General features: G+C 42.5%; 1 pseudogene; it reads right to left on the bottom strand.

Annotated features, from left to right (window-relative positions):
- Positions 1 to 9,549: 9,549 nt before the first annotated feature.
- On the bottom strand, positions 9,550 to 14,240 carry LOC139386768 (uncharacterized; annotated as a pseudogene).
- Between the last annotated feature and the right edge of the window lie 2,417 nt (positions 14,241 to 16,657).

Raw genomic sequence — 16,657 nt, 5'->3', positions numbered from 1 at the left:
CGCTCTTTCTATATCTACCCCTCTCTCTTTCTATCTATATATATCAAATCAAATCAAATTTATTTATATAGCCCTTCGTACATCAGCTGATATCTCGAAGTGCTGTACAGAAACCCAGCCTAAAACCCCAAACAGCAAGCAATGCAGGTGTAGAAGCACGGTGGCTAGGAAAAACTCCCTAGAAAGGCCAAAACCTAGGAAGAAACCTAGAGAGGTACCAGGCTATGTGGGGTGGCCAATCCTCTTCTGGCTCTGCCGGGTAGAGATTGTGGCATCTCCAATTTGTACAAATGTAGTTTTTCCCTTTTCTGAATTAATTGTTGCAATGTTGCAAAAGAGTGTACTAGAGCAAAAAACTGCAGGAAAAAGAAAACATTAACATCGGTTCTGTTTTTATCTATATATACCCCTCTCTCTCTTTTTATATCCACCCCTCTCATTTTCTATCTATATCTACTTCTCTATCTTTTATCTATCCCCCTGACTCTCTCTTCCTATATCTATCTCCCTCTCTCTCTATCTATATTTACCCATCTATCTTTATTTCTATATCCTCTTTGGCTAGAAGTACCGCTAGCGGCACACTTCGACAACTTCCGGTGTATTTGCAGAGCTCCAAATTCAAAATACAAAAATTGTAATATTAAACATTCATGAAAATACAAGTGTCTTACATCGTTTAAAAGCTTAACTTACTGTTTATCCAGCCACTTTGTCAGATTTCAAAAAGGCCTTACTGCGAAAGCATACCATGTGATTATCTGAGGACAGTGCCCCACACACAAAAGCATTAAGAACAGTTTCCAACCCAGCAGAAAATCAGAAATAGCGATAAAATAATAACAAATGGTCATTTTGTTTGATAAAGTCCTTCTTTATATCCCCAAAAAGTCAGGTTAGTTGGCGCGTTTGATTCAGTAATCCACCTGTTCCCCTCGTTCAAATGCATATAAAGGGATCCTAAAAGTTACCAATAAACTTCATCCAAACAAGTCAAACAACATTTCTAATCAATCCTCAGGTACCCTAATATGTAACTAAATGATAAAATGTAAGACGGAGAATAGTATGTACATTATCGGAGATAAATATCAAAGTGTTCCTTATTTAAACCTCTGGTTCCCCCATGGTTTTGTGCATGTTTGTTCGTTATAAGTTGGTCTGTATTTGTGAGCTTGATTGTTTTCCTTCTTGGAATATTTGTTCTTTTGAGTAAAGTCCCATGAATTACTCATCCCTGACTCTGTCTTACCTGCTACACCTTACAGAAACACGCAACAAGCAGGGGAATGCTTGTTTCACCTAAGGTAGGGGATGAGGAGCGCACAGGACTTTGCTTTGGACTTCCGAACCCTGGCCGCCAGAGCGGGATGGAATGACAGGGCCCTGATCGACCACTACTGGTGCAGTCTGCGCGAGGACGTCTGTCAGGAGCTGGCCTGCAGGGACACCACCCTTACATTCGACCAACTGGTAGACCTGTGCATCCGGTTGGATAACCTGCTGGCCACCCGCGAATGTCCAGATTGGGGTCTGTCAGCTCCATCCCCCAGCACCTCCGCTCTGACACCCATGGAGCTAGGAGGTGCTGCTCTTAGGGTGACCGGAGGGGGGCCATTCCCTGCACCATTTGTGTCAGCAGATGGCACACTACTGGTCGGTGCTGGGGGGGTTCCTCAGGGAGTCGAGGCAGCAGGCACTGTCATGTCACCCCAGGTGAGTAGGCACCAGACTCACTCAGAGCCCCCTGTTGCTCACATTTTTATAGAATTTCCAGAGTTTCCCTGCATTCACAGCATAAGGCGCTGGCAGATTCAGGCGCAGCTGGGAACTTTATTGACCGTTCATTTGCCCATAGTTTAGGGATCCCCAATGTTCCTGTTGATATGCTCTTCCTGTTGATATGCCCTTCACTGCCTTAGATAGTCGACCATTAGAGTCAGGGCTGATTAGGGAGGCCATGAGGAGAGAGTCAGTCTCTTCTGTATTGATTCTCCTGCATTTACCATGGTGCTGGGCCTAACCTGGTTGGCCTATCATGACCCACAATTTCTTGGCAACAGAGGGCTCTCAAGGGATGGTCACAAAAGTGCTTGGGGGGGTGTGTAGGTGTTTCCATCGGTACGACTACGGTGGAGAGTCCAGACCAGGTCTCCAGCATGCACATCCCCTAAGAATATGCCGATTTGGCTGAACTACCACCCCATCGACGGGGGATTGTGCGATAAATCAACCTGGTAGACGCAGCACTTCCCAGGAGTCACTTGTATCCTCTGTAACAGGAAGAGACGGCAGCTATGGCAACATATGTCTCCAAATCTCTGGGGCAGGGATACATTCAGTCCTCCACTTCACCTGCCTCCTCAAGATTATTTTGTGAAGAAGGATGGAGGTCTGCGCCCATGTATTGACTATCGAGGTATCAATCAGATCACTGTGAGGTACAGCTACCCGCTGCCTCTCATGGCCAGTGCGATCGAGTCAATGCACAGGGCGTGCTTCTTCACAAAATTGGATCTCAGGAGGGCTTACAATCTGATGCGTACCAGGGAGGGGGAAGAGTGGAAGACGGCATTTAGTAAAACCTCTGGGCACTATGAGTAACTTGTCATGCCGTACGGGTTGATGAATGCTCAATCAGTCTTCCAGGCATTTGTAGACAAGATTTTCCAAGACCTGCACGTGCAGGGTGTAGTGGTGTATATCGACGACATTCTGATATACTCCGCTACACGCGCAGAGCATGTGTCCCTGGTACGCAAGGTGCTTGGTTGACTGTTGGAGAATGACATGTATGTCAAGGCTGAGAAATGTCTGTTCTTCCAACAGTCCGTCTCCTTCCTAGGGTACCACATTTCCAGGAGTGGTAGTGGAAAGTGACCGCATTTCATCCGTGCGTAATTGGCCGACTTCAACCACGGTAAAGGAGGTGCAGTGGTTCTTAGGGTTTGCCAACTACTACCGGAGGTTTATCCGGGGCTTTGGTCAGGTAGTGGCTCCCATTACTTCACTGCTGAAGGGGGGACCGGTGCGACTGCAGTTGTCAGCTGAGGCGGACAAGGCTTTTGATCACCTGAGGGCTCTGTTTACCTCGGCTCCCATGCTGGCTCATCCGGATCCCTCCTTGGCATTCATAGTGGAGGTGAACGCGCCGAGGCTGGGATAGGAGCTGTGCTGTCTCAGCGCTCGGGTACGCCACCAATGCTCCGCCCCCTTGTCACGACTTCTGCCGAATTTGGTCCCTCTCCTTGTTTGTGCGGTGTTTGGCGTTTGGCGTTCGACGTCACCGGTTTTCTAGCCGCCACCGATCTACTTTTCATTTTCCATTTGTTTTGTCTTTATTGTACACACCTGGGTTCCATTCCCATAATTATTTGTTCCTCATTTTTTAACCTCTGGCTCCTCCATGGTTTTGTGCGTGTTTGTTCATTGTAAGTTGGTCTGTATTTGTGAGCTTGATTATTTTTCTTCTTGGAATATTTGTTGTTACGTGAATTACTCATCTCTGCGTCCTGCGCCTGACTCCACCTTACCTGCTACACCTAGACATCTTACAATATATTTATATTGTAGATCTACCTCTCTCTCCTTTCTATATCTATCTACCCCTCTCTCTTTCTTTCTATATCTACCCCCCTCTCTCTTTCTATATCTACACTTATCTTTTTTTCTATATCTATCCCCCTCTACCTTTCTATATCTACACTTCTCTTTCTTTCTATATCTATCCCCCTCTACCTTTCTATATCGAACCCCCTCTCTCTCTTTCTATATCTATCCGCCCTCTAAATTTCTACTGTAGATCTACCTCTCTCTCTCTTTCCATGTCTACCCCTCTCTCTCTCTTTCCATGTCTACCCCTCTCTCTTTCTATATCTACCCCTCTCTCTTTCTATATCTACCCCTCTCTCTTTCTATATCTACCCCTCTCTCTCCTTCTATATCTAAACCTCCTCTATCTTTCTATTTCTACCCCCTCTCTCTTCATACAGTGCATTGCGAAAGTATTCGGCCCCCTTGAACTTTGCAACCTTTTGCCACATTTCAGGCTTCAAACATAAAGATATAAAACTGTATTTTTTGTGAACAATCAACAACAAGTGGGACACAATCATGAAGTGGAACGACATTTATTGGATATTTCAAACTTTTTTAACAAATCAAAAACTGAAAAATTGGGCGTGCAAAATTATTCAGCCACCTTAAGCTAATACTTTGTAGCGCCACCTTTTTCCATTACAGCTGTAAGTCGCTTGGGGTATATCTCTATGAGTTTTGCACATCGAGAGACTGAAATGTTTTCCCATTCCTCCTTGCAAAACAGCTCGAGCTCAGTGAGGTTGGATGGAGAGCATTTGTGAACAGCAGTTTTCAGTTCTTTCCACAGATTCTCGATTGGTTTCAGGTCTGGACTTTGACTTGGCCATTCTAACACCTGGATATGTTTATTTTTGAACCATTCCATTGTAGATTTTGCTTTATGTTTTGGATCATTGTCTTGTTGGAAGACAAATCTCCGTCCCAGTCTCAGGTCTTTTGCAGACTCCATCAGGTTTTCTTCCAGAATGGTCCTGTATTTGGCTCCATCCATCTTCCCATCAATTTTAACCATCTTCCCTGTCCCTGCTGAAGAAAAGCAGGCCCAAACCATGATGCTGCCACCACCATGTTTGACAATGGGGATGGTGTGTTCAGCTGTGTTGCTTTTACGCCAAACATAACGTTTTGCATTGTTGCCAAAAAGTTCAATTTTGGTTTCATCTGACCAGAGCACCTTCTTCCACATGTTTGGTGTGTCTCCCAGGTGGCTTGTGGCAAACTTTAAACGACACTTTTTATGGATATCTTTAAGAAATGGCTTTCTTCTTGCCACTCTCCCATAAAGGCCAGATTTGTGCAATATACGACTGAATGTTGTCCTATGGACAGAGTCTCCCACCTCAGCTGTAGATCTCTGCAGTTCTTCCAGATTGATCATGGGCCTCTTGGCTGCATCTCTGATCAGTCTTCTCCTTGTATGAGCTGAAAGTTTAGAGGGATGGCCAGGTCTTGGTAGATTTGCAGTGGTCTGATACTCCTTCCATTTCAATATTATCGCTTGCACAGTGCTCTTTGGGATGTTTAAAGCTTGGGAAATCTTTTTGTATCCAAATCCGGCTTTAAACTTCTTCACAACATTATCTCGGACCTGCCTGGTGTGTTCCTTGTTCTTCATGATGCTCTCTGCGCTTTTAACGGACCTCTGAGACTATCACAGTGCAGGTGCATTTATACGGAGACTTGATTACACACAGGTGGATTGTATTTATCATCATTAGTCATTTAGGTCAACATTGGATCATTCAGAGATCCTCACTGAACTTCTGGAGAGAGTTTGCTGCACTGAAAGTAAAGGGGCTGAATAATTTTGCACGCCCAATTTTTCAGTTTTTGATTTGTTAAAAAAGTTAGAAATTTCCAATAAATGTCGTTCCACTTCATGATTGTGTCCCACTTGTTGTTGATTCTTCACAAAAAAATACAGTTTTATATCTTTATGTTTGAAATGTGGCAAAAGGTCGCAAAGTTCAAGGGGGCCGAATACTTTCGCAAGGCACTGTATATCTACCCTATGATAGGTCATGCTATATATATCCCCCTCTCTATCTATATCTAACCCTCTCTTTCTTTCTATATCTACCCTCCCCCTCTCGTTCTATACCTACCCCTGCCCTCTCTTTCTATATCTACTTTCGTTCTATATCAACCCCCTCTCTCTGTTTCTTAGTATACCTACCTCGCTCTCTCTATGTATATATATATATATATATATTCCTCTCTCTCTCCCTCTTTCTTTCTTTGTCTACCCCTCTCTCTATATACATCTACCCCTCTCTCTCTCTTTCTATATCTACCTCTCTCTCTCTACTATATCTATCCCCCTCTCTCTATCTAGATCTAACCCTCTCTCGCTCTCTTTCTATATCTATCCACATATGTCTCTTTCTTTCTATATCTACCCCTCTCTCTTTCTGTATCTATCCTCATCTCTCTCTATCTTCTTCTACCTCTCTCTTTCTTTTTACATCTACCCCTCTCTTCTTGGATCTCTATCTTTCTTCATCTTCCCCTCTCTCTCTATTGGGCTCTCACTCTTTCAGCTATATGTCTCTCTCTCTCCCCTGAAACCCCCTATGCCAATTAATATGTGGGTGATGTCATAACTTTCTGTGCCCGTGTCATCAGATGTTGTGTTGATGCTCATGTCTCTAGTGTTGAGGTTGTGTACTATACCGCTATAGTGCCCTGTGTTTGAGAGAAATAGGGAAAAAGAGGGTTGGAAGAGAGATGGAGAGAGAGAGGTGTGATAGAGAGAGGTGGGAGAGAGAGTGGGGGAGAGAGATGGGTTGGAGAGAGAGAGTGAGGGATAGAGAGAAAGAGGTTGGAGAGGGAGAAAGACGTAGGCAACAGAGATCGGTGGGATATAAATGGAGAGAGCTAGAGAGAGCCCTAATTCTACTGATACTGCCCGTGTAAAAAAGCAAACAATATGGCAGCCATTTCTCAAAGAGAGTAGCTTCCGCTCCACCTCCTTTCCTCATCTCCTCCCCTTCATCTGTACTGAGGTGATAGAACGAGAGCGGTGAATGGACAACTCTCTGTAGACATCCTTCTCCGAGAGATCGGAGGGAGAGAGTGAGGGATAGAGAGAGAGGTGGGAGAGAGAGAGTGAGGGATAGAGAGAAAGAGGTGGGAGAGAGAGATGGAGAGAAAGAGGTTGGAGAGACAAAAAGTGTAAAGGAGTGCGTAACTGGCTGCAGGGAAGTCAGGCGCAGGAGAGCAGAAATTGATAGCAAACGGAGCCCTTTATTGAGGTGAACAAAACACGGCACTCAGAAAACTAAACACACACGGTTTACAATAACCCGGCGTAAACCAGCCTGGAGTACACATACATTTACATAATACAATTACACACACAGACATGGGGGGAAACAGAGTGATGAGGGAATGCAAACCAGGTGTGTGGGAAAACAAGACAAAACAAATGGAAAATGAAAGGTGGATCGGCGATGGCTAGAAGACCGGTGACGTCGACCGCCGAACGCCGCCCAAACGAGAGGGACCGACCTCGGCGGAAGTCGTGACAGAAAGAGGTGGGAGAGAGGTAGGAGAGAGATGTGGGAGAGAGATGGATGGGGGTGAAAGAAGTGGGAGAGAAATAAAGGTGGGAAAGAGAAAAACAGAGATGAGAGTTACATTTTCATAATCATACCACTCCATGTATAGTTCATGTGCTTCACGGTGAGGTGATGTCAGAACTAAATAGAGAAGGAGAGGAGGACAGGAGTGGAGGATAAGAGTGGAGAGGAGAGGAGAAGAGCAGATAGAGGAGAAGAGATGAGAATGGGGGATGAGAGAGGATGAAAGATTACGAGAGAGGACGAGAGAGGACAAAAGAGGACAAGAGAAGATGAGAGAGGAGAAAGAAGAGATGTGCACAGCAGTGTGTATCTCTGTTTTTTTAAGCCAAAGCCTACGAGGCAGGTGGCTAAGCTGTCCTGTCCTCAATAACCAGAAAGAGCAATTCAAGGCAAGCCTTCACCTGCCTCATACCGCAGTGGTCTCCACAGCCACAGAGACCAGTCACCACTGCTTCTCTACACTGTCCTGTATTTCCCCAGTCCCTGCCTCCACCCACATGCCCCTCTCTCTCCCTAGATATCTAACCATATCTACCACCATTACTGCTCCCTAGCTCTGACCCTATGCCTTACCACACCTGCCCCTATTTCCTCAGACCTCACTAATTTCCTTCTGCCTCCCTCACTCTTAACTGTAATTCTACCACACCTGCTCTTCTCTCTCCCTACTCCTCATATCTTCTTCCCAAAGGCCCATAGAATCCTCCTGTCGACATCCCTCCTTACTAAACCAGGGATTATTTACTGTACATCACAGTAGAGAGGATTCCTAACGGACTGTGTGTTAGACGATCTGTAGCGTGGTGTTTTACAAGCAGGAGTGCAGTGGAAGAGATAATTACTCTCCAACAGAGCGTGAGACAGAGAGAGAAGAGGGGGGGGGGGGGGGGGTACAGAGAGGGATACAGAGACAGCGAACGCTTCCAGCTTGATTTTATTGTGTTCATTGACTGAAGTGTGATTATGCTTTATGGCAACCATTTAAACATGAACACAGAAAGTCAATTGGCAGGAATAGTGTCTCATTGTTTTGATTCTCTACTCTGTAGAGATTGTTGAGTTTTATTTATTTCATTAAAATGTACTTATAGAGCTTAAAGGCTACACACACATTCAGTAAACACGAACTTGTTCTTAACTGGCTTGCCTGATTAAATCAAATAAAATAAAAATGTAAAAAAGCAACAGCGAGGGAGATGTACAGAGAGAGAGATAGTGTGAGATAATATGGGTAAATGTAATACCTAAAGACAGAATACATCATTCTCTCCTTCACCTGGACTGATATGAAAACACCGGATAGGTGAAAACAATGTGAAGGATGTCTACAGACATTGTCCATTCACCGCTCTCGTTCTATCACCTCAGTACAGATGAAGGGGAGGAGATGAGGAAAGGAGGTGGAGCGGAAGCTACTCTTTTTGAGAAATGGCTGCCATATTGTTTGCTTTTTTACACGGGCAGTATCAGTAGAATTAAGGCCTTGATTGTCATGCCTCATTTAGGGAGATTCTGAGGACACACAGACACACACTCTTGATAGATGCTGTGTACTTGGTGCTCTCAATCGCCAGACATGAATTAGAGGGAAGAGTGTAATTATTGTCATTAAGGGAGAAATAACAGAGGCTTGTTTAGAGTGATGGGACAGAGACAAACAACAACACATCTCTACTCTAGGCTCTCATTCATATGTACACACACACACATACTGTACATGTACACACACACGTACAAATACACTCACATACATACAGTGCCTTCAGAAAGTATTCATACCCCTTGACTAATTCCACATTTTGTTGTTACAGCCTGATTTCAAAATGGATTCAATATATTTTTGTTTCTCACCCATCTACACACAATATCCCATAGTTACAAAGTGAAAGAATGTTTTTAGAAATTGTTGCAAATTCATTGAAATATAAATTCAGAAATATCTCATTTGCATCAGTATTCACACCCCTGAGTCAATACTTTGTCAAAACATATTTGGTGGCGATGACAGCTTTGAGTCATCTTGGGTATGTCTGTATCAGCTTTGAGTCATCTTGGGTATGTCTGTATCTGCTTTGAGTCATCTTGGGTATGTCTGTATCAGCTTTGAGTCACCTTGGGTATGTTTGGGGATTTTCTCCCATTCTTCCTTACAGATTTTGTCAAGCTTTGTTAAGTTACATTGGGAGTGGCGGTAAACAGCAATCTTCAAGTCTTTACACAGATTTCCAATGGGATTCAAGTCTGGGCTTTAGCTGGGCCATTCAAGGACTTTCACATTCTTGTTCTGAAGCCATTCCAGCACTGATTTGGCTGTGTCCTTGGGGTCATTGGTCTAAGGTCGTTTTCACTCTGATCCAGGTTCTCATCAATGATTTGCCTGTATTTGGCTCCATTCCTTGTTCCCTCTATCCTTACCAGTCTCCCTGTCCTTGCCACTGAAAAGCATTCCCATAGATTGATGCTGCCACCACCATGCTTCACAATAGGGATGGTGTTAGATGGGTGATGAACTGTGCATTGTTTTCTCCAGATAGAGCGCTTTCCATTCAGGCCAAAGAGCTACATTTCTGTCTTATCAGACCACAAAATCTTTTGCCTTATGCTTTGAGTCTTTCATGTGCATTTTTATAAACTCTAGGCGAGCTGTCATGTGCCTTCTTCTCAGGTGTAGGTTCCATCTTGCCACTCTCCCATATAGCCCAGATTGGTAAAGTGCTGTAGTGACTGTTTTCCTTCTGGCAGGTTATCCCATCTCAGTCAAGGAACTCTGTAGTTCTGTCAGAGCGGTCATTGGGTTCTTGGTCACGTCCCTGACCAAGGTCCTTCTTGACCGATTGCTGAGTTTGATTGGACGGCCAGCTCTAGGCAGAATCTGGGTAGTTCCATGTTTTTTCATTTCCCAATGATGGAGACCACTGTTCTCTTGTAAACTTTCAACAATCTAAGAAATTGTTTTATACCCTTCCCCAGATATATGCCTCATCACAATTCTATCTCGGAGATCTACGGACAGTTCCTTGGACTTCATGGAATAGTTTCTGCTCTGACATGCACTGTCAAGTGTGGGACCTTATATAGACGTGTGATTATTTCTAAATCATGTCCAAACCATTTAAATGGCCACAGCTGGACTCCAGTCAAGTTCTAGTGACATCTCAAGGATGATCAAAGGAAATTAGATGCACCTGAGCTCAATTTGGAGTGTCATAGCAAAGGGGTGTGAATACTTACGGTGTGTAAATTAGATATTTCTGTATTTCATTTTCAATAAATTTGCTAAAAATTCAAAAAACATGTTTTCACTTTGTCTTGTGGGGTATGTGTGTAGATGCTTAAGAAAATATATATATTTCATCCATTTTGAATTCAGGCTATAACACACCAAAATGTGTAATAAGTCAAGGGTTAAGTCAGGTTTTCCAATGCTTTGCAAAGAAGGGCACCTATTGGTAGATAGGTAAAAATAAAAAATCTGTCATTGAATATCCAATTTAGCATTGTGACGTTATTAATTATACTCTGGATGGTGTACCAATAAACCCCGTCACTACAAAAATACAGTATAAACATCTCAGGGATTGCACCATGAGGTCAATGGTAACTTTAAAACAGTAACATTGTTTAATGGCTGAAATAAGAGAAAACTGAGGATGGATCTACAACATTGTAGTTACTCTACAATAATAACCTAAATTACAGAGTGAAAAGAAGGAACCTTGTACAGAATAAATGAGAAACATGCATCCTGTTTGCAATAAGGCACTAAAGTAAATCTGCAAAACAAATGAACTTCATGTCCTGAAGCCAGTGGTGGAAAAAGTACTCAATAGTCGTACTTGAGTAGAAGTAAAGATTCCTTAATAGAAAATGACTCAAGTAAAAGTGAAAGTCACCCAGTAAAATACTACCCGAGTAAAAGTCTAAAAGTATTTAGTTTAAAATATACTTAAGTATCAAAACTAAATGGAATTGCTGAAATGTATCAAAAGTACAAGTATAAATAATTTCAAACTCCTTATATTAAGCAAAACAGACTGCACAATTTTCTCGTTATTTTTACTGACGGGTAGCCAGGAGCACACTTCAACACTCAGACATAATTTATAAACTAAGCATTTGTGTTTAGTGCGTCTGCCAGATCAAAGGCAGTAGGGATGACCAGGGATGATATCTTGATGTGTGTTTGAATTGGACCATTTTCCTGTTAAGTACTTTTGGGTGTCAGGGAGTAAAAAGTGGAGTAAAATTATTTTCTTTAGGAATGTAGTGAAATAAAAGTAAAAGTTGGCAAAAATATAAATAGTAAAGTGAAAGCAAACTTGGTCAAATACAGATCCTACATCTGTGTGTGCATGTGTGTGTGTGTGTGTGTGTGTGTGTGTGTGTGTGTGTGTGTGTGAGAGTGTGCAGAGGAGGAGCACATACTTTCTGCTGTAAAATGCCACAGCATTATGACAAAACCACATAATGTGGTGTATTTCTACTCTCATGCACAGAGAGGATATCAGCCTAGCAGCAACTCACTACATACACCAGAACACAAGTAACAACACTGTGTGTGTGTGTGTGTGTGTGTGTGTGTGTGTGTGTGTGTGTGTGTGTGTGTGTGTGTGTGTGTGTGTGTGTGTGTGTGTGTGTGTGTGTGTGTGTGTTCCATTCTGACTGGAGCTCAATGGGGGGATGATGGAGACGGGAAGCGCAGCTGCGTCGCCACGAGCAACAAGCCCTTCAGTAACCCAGGGTTACCATCCAGCCACAGATTCACTCCAGGCTGAAGAATCGACGGAACCTTGAGGAGCCAATCAGCAGAGCTCTTACTGAGAGAAGACACATCAGGGGCATATTGGGCTCCTGGTTTTCACCAGGGCCAAGGACAAACTAGAAGACACTCTGATGCTTTGAAACACACAAACACACACAGACACACACACACACACACACAGTCAGGAACAGAAATACACACAGGTACACACACACAGATACACAATGTGCTTTTTCAGGCAAAAAATAATGAGTTTCCCTTTTGTTTGATTGTTTGATTGACTCCTGCCAGCAGAGACTGCATGTGTCCCTTTCCTCTCGTTAGTCTAAGAATCTGCTCAAATAACTGTGTTTGTGTATGTACAGTGCCTTCAGAAAGTATTCATACCCCTTGACTTACTCCACATTTTGTTATGTCACAGCCTGATTTCAAAATGGGTTCAATGTATTTATTTTTCTCACTCATCTACACACAATACACCATAATGACAAAGTGAAAACATGTTTTTAGAATGATTTGCAATTGTATTGAAAATAAAATACAGAAATATCTAATTTACATAGTCAATACATGTTAGATTCACCTTTGGCAGTGATTACAAGTGTCAGTTTTTCTAGGTAAGTCTCTAAGAGCTTTGCACACCTGGATTGTACAATATTTGCACATTATTCATTTTTAAAAATCAAGTTAGTTGCTGATCACTGCTACACAGCCGTTTTCAGGTCTTTCCATAGATTCCATTTCATGCCGATTTAAGTCAAAACTTTAACCAGGCATCATTCGCATGTACACAGGAGTGCATCATTGAACACAGCAGCCTCTACCTGACCCTCCCCAGTAATGCGTCTGCACATATATATCGCAATAATCAGAGTTTGAATTATACAACCAATTTTCCAAAGCCTATAGAGTTATCAGAGGCCTGGGAAGTAGGTCTCAGCGAGATTACAAACCCCCATAGTTGGTATAATATCAAGGATAAGGACCGTGATTTTTATTGCAAAAGGATATCGGAACCTGCAAAACTTATTAAGCCTAAAAAAGGGTTCTATAGAACCGTCGAGAGGATCATCTCAGAGTTGAATGAACTCCTAACCCTGAACAATATGGAAATACTCCTGATCTACAATCCTATACATAAATGTGTACAAATCTCAGGGGATGCTGATGGGGGTATAAAGACCAGCGGTAATTTAGCCTACATGTTGGGGATGGGTCCCAATAAATGGACGTATGTGAAAGATAAATTATTCCCATTCCCTGCGGATGTACATGCAGGGTTTTACAACATATTTGTGTATACGGACATCATTTCCTATCAAAGGGTCGGAGACAGTTGTGTGCCCCTCCTGTTCAACAGTTCATATAGATGGAAAGGATGGCGATATAGTCACTGTTAACTACGACAAGCCACACTATGTACCTGTAAGCAAGAAATATATTGAAAACATTCTGGTTGAGCTTAAAACAGATCAGAACGAAAACATTGAATTGACTTATGGTAAAACGATTGTAAAACTCCACTTTAGACCCACCAAAACCTCTCTATATATAATATATTATTAGTATTATATATTTAGATTTTTTTATAAACATAATACAAATAAATTAAAAGGGTTATGGACCACAACCAACATCTCGACCTTACCCTGTGTCTCATACTATGTTGCTCAAGTGGGTAATGGGTTACCCGGCTATTATGGATCCCCGACCATGTACGGTTCGGGGATAGGTGGTATATTTCGTAACCTCTTTAGGATGGTTTTACCGTTTATGAAGAGAAGCCTCAGCATGGCCAACCCACATTTAAAATCAGCGGCTTAAAATGTTGTAAGTGAGGTTGTAGCAAATGCTATGACCAGAAGGGCGTCACCAGATGCCGAGCATCAAGAAGGCTCGGGGCTTATGATGTTGTCTCGAAGACCAAAAAAGAGACCTCCGGGTATAAGGTGCAGGCCTGCCCCTAAAAAGCGGAGGTTAACCGTTAAAAGAAACTCAGTAAGTCAAAGACGTGGTAAAGTGATGAGGTCTGGACCAAAAACGACAAAAAGAATACGTAAGAATAAGTATTTTCTAAAAGAACAGGCAACATGGCTCTTTTACACCACATGTCCTCTGAAGCTATAAAGACAGAGCTCGATCTTTTCATGGCCCCCTTAACCCAACATTCAGTAGAGAGGTCCAGTTATGTGGAGATAGCCCCACTCTCGGCCATTACAGACAACGGTCCTATAGAATTTTTCATACCAGGCCACGGTGACAACTATCTGGACCTCAACAACATCTTGGTCCATTTACGTCTAAAAGTGACCAAAGAGATGGTGTTAATATTGCAGGCGATGCCAAAGTAAGTCTCATTAATTACCCCTTGGCCACCATCTTCTCCCAAGTGGATGTGACTTTGGGTGAACGTCTAATCAGTCAAAAGCAGTGCCACATACCCTTATAGGGCCATCATGGAGTGCTTACTCAACTACTCTGAAGACACTATCAAGACACATTTCAGCGCCGGGTTGTTTAGCAAGGATACTGCAGGAGAATATATGCATATTATTATTAGTATTGGATAGAAAACACTCTGCGGTTTCTAAAACTGTTTAAATGATGTCTGTGAGTATAATAGAACTCATATGGCAGGCAAAAACCTGAGAAAAAATCCTAACAGGAAGTGGGAAATCTGAGGTTTGTAGTTTTTGAACTCAGCCCCTATCGAATTCATAGTGGGATATGGGTTATTTTGCACTTCCTAAGGCTTCCACTAGATGTCAACCGTCTTTAGAACGTTGTTTCGGGCTGCTCCTGTGATGGGGAGCCAGATGAGAGCTTTTTGACTAAGGGGTCTGGCAGCAGCCTCGTTCTCAGTCACACGCTTTCACATGAGAGGTATCTCTCATTCCATTGCTTTTCTACAGACAATGGAATTCTCCGGTTGGAACATTATTGAACCCTTCCAAGATTGAATCAGAGCATGCATAAACAATCATGCTAACTGTACAGGCTTGAGGTGTACGGAAACGCATTTCCAGCCTGAGGTTACCTTGGGGTACCACCGACAGATTTCCTGATATTTCCTAATATGCATATATTAGCATCTAGGACAGAGTAGGATGCAGGTCATGTGTCTAAAGTAAGCTAAGAGAATCCTTAACCTATGTTTGAACCGACCCGGCTATAACTCTGTGGAGATAAAATAAGACAGCGAGAGCCCCTCCAAGTTTTCCGTATCTGGGGGGGACTGGAACTGTCAGCTGAGTGGTAATAAACTGTGGTGAGACTTCAGGAGATAATCCAGATATATTGTGTGTCATGTATGTGCGCTAGTGAGGTAGAATGAACTTTTGAAGCTGCTTTGTCCTGGTCGGAGAGGAGGGACATTTTAAAACCTATGATGTCATATGTAATATATAAACTGATGTACATGGTACTATGATCAGCGCTCTCGAGAATAAATGCTATTGGCTAATTTTGGTAGACTGGTCTCTGTATATTTTATGCAAATAAGGATCTTGATTTGAGTGATTTGAGTGATTTTAATTGAATTGGTTAATGAACACATAAAGGAATTGTTAAAATTCCTTTAACACCCGTCCATGCAGCCAGCTGGGGTCTCAGTACTTTGTGCAAACAGGAATTACATTTTTGCATCTGAGCTCCTAGAGTGTGCGGCTCTCTTTAATTTTCAAGTTTTTTACTCCGCTAGCCAGCACCTCGCCTAAGTAGGTGTGCGTTCTTTTTCTTCTAGATTGTTCTGCAGGTCAGAGCCCTGGAGTCTATGGGTCTTGTGCCGTCTATTCCCAGAGTTTACGGGGTCACTGAGGCTTTCCTACATGAACTGAAGGAGGCGATCTACATCCACGAGAAACTCATAGAAATCCGACACACCCTGGTGAATGACAACAAATACAGGGAAGCTGTGGTGGTTGATGTGATGACTTTCTGGCTCAATAAACACCAAGAGACCGAGTGACAATACATATTTGTTATTTAGAAGTAAAGCAATGGGTAACTATATGCATATGATGTTAGAGAGAATAAATAAATACAAATATTTTGAGAAAACTTACAAATGTGATGCATCAAATTATTGAAAAAAAGTTAACAATGTATCGTTCTACACAACCCACAATACATGGGCTAATGTAGAGCGTGTGCTAAAAATGGAGCAAATTGACATTTGGGCCAGAGTCTACAATGGACACACCTGGTATCCCATCTTGTGGATTATTCTGAAGAACTAGAAACAACTTTGTCTAAGATTTTACTTTATTTGTTTGAAACACTGTTTAATTGTAACATGTATTATATTTGTTGTTGATATACTTATATAGCGGATGTGTGTGTTTTAAAAATCCAGTGACACAAGCCTGTAAATCTAAACCAAATATACAGGGTGTTGCATGCTTGGATCATTGAGAAAACGGGGACAAGTATCCTGCAACGAATCCTGAATTGTCTGTATACGTAATACTTGATGTTTGCAAAAATAACAATTCAAAAATGAAAATTAAATGTTGTCATTATTTGAAAGTGGCTCATTAACATTATTGTACCTCAGAGAGGCAAGAAGGATGGCGGAGCAGATGTTGAAAAACATTTATTATAACCCCTGGGTCTTATAAGGAGCTTTACAGAGAGCTATAGCCGAAGAAACAGGTAGCCGGTTAAGCGCTGCTAAAGTGAATGAGTGGTTAGCCGAGCAGGATGCTCATAC

This window comes from Oncorhynchus clarkii, chromosome 28, assembly GCF_045791955.1.
Source record: "Oncorhynchus clarkii lewisi isolate Uvic-CL-2024 chromosome 28, UVic_Ocla_1.0, whole genome shotgun sequence".
Classification (NCBI taxonomy): domain Eukaryota; kingdom Metazoa; phylum Chordata; class Actinopteri; order Salmoniformes; family Salmonidae; genus Oncorhynchus; species Oncorhynchus clarkii.
Note: the sequence above shows the minus strand (reverse complement) of the source record. Positions and strands in the feature narration are given on the sequence as shown.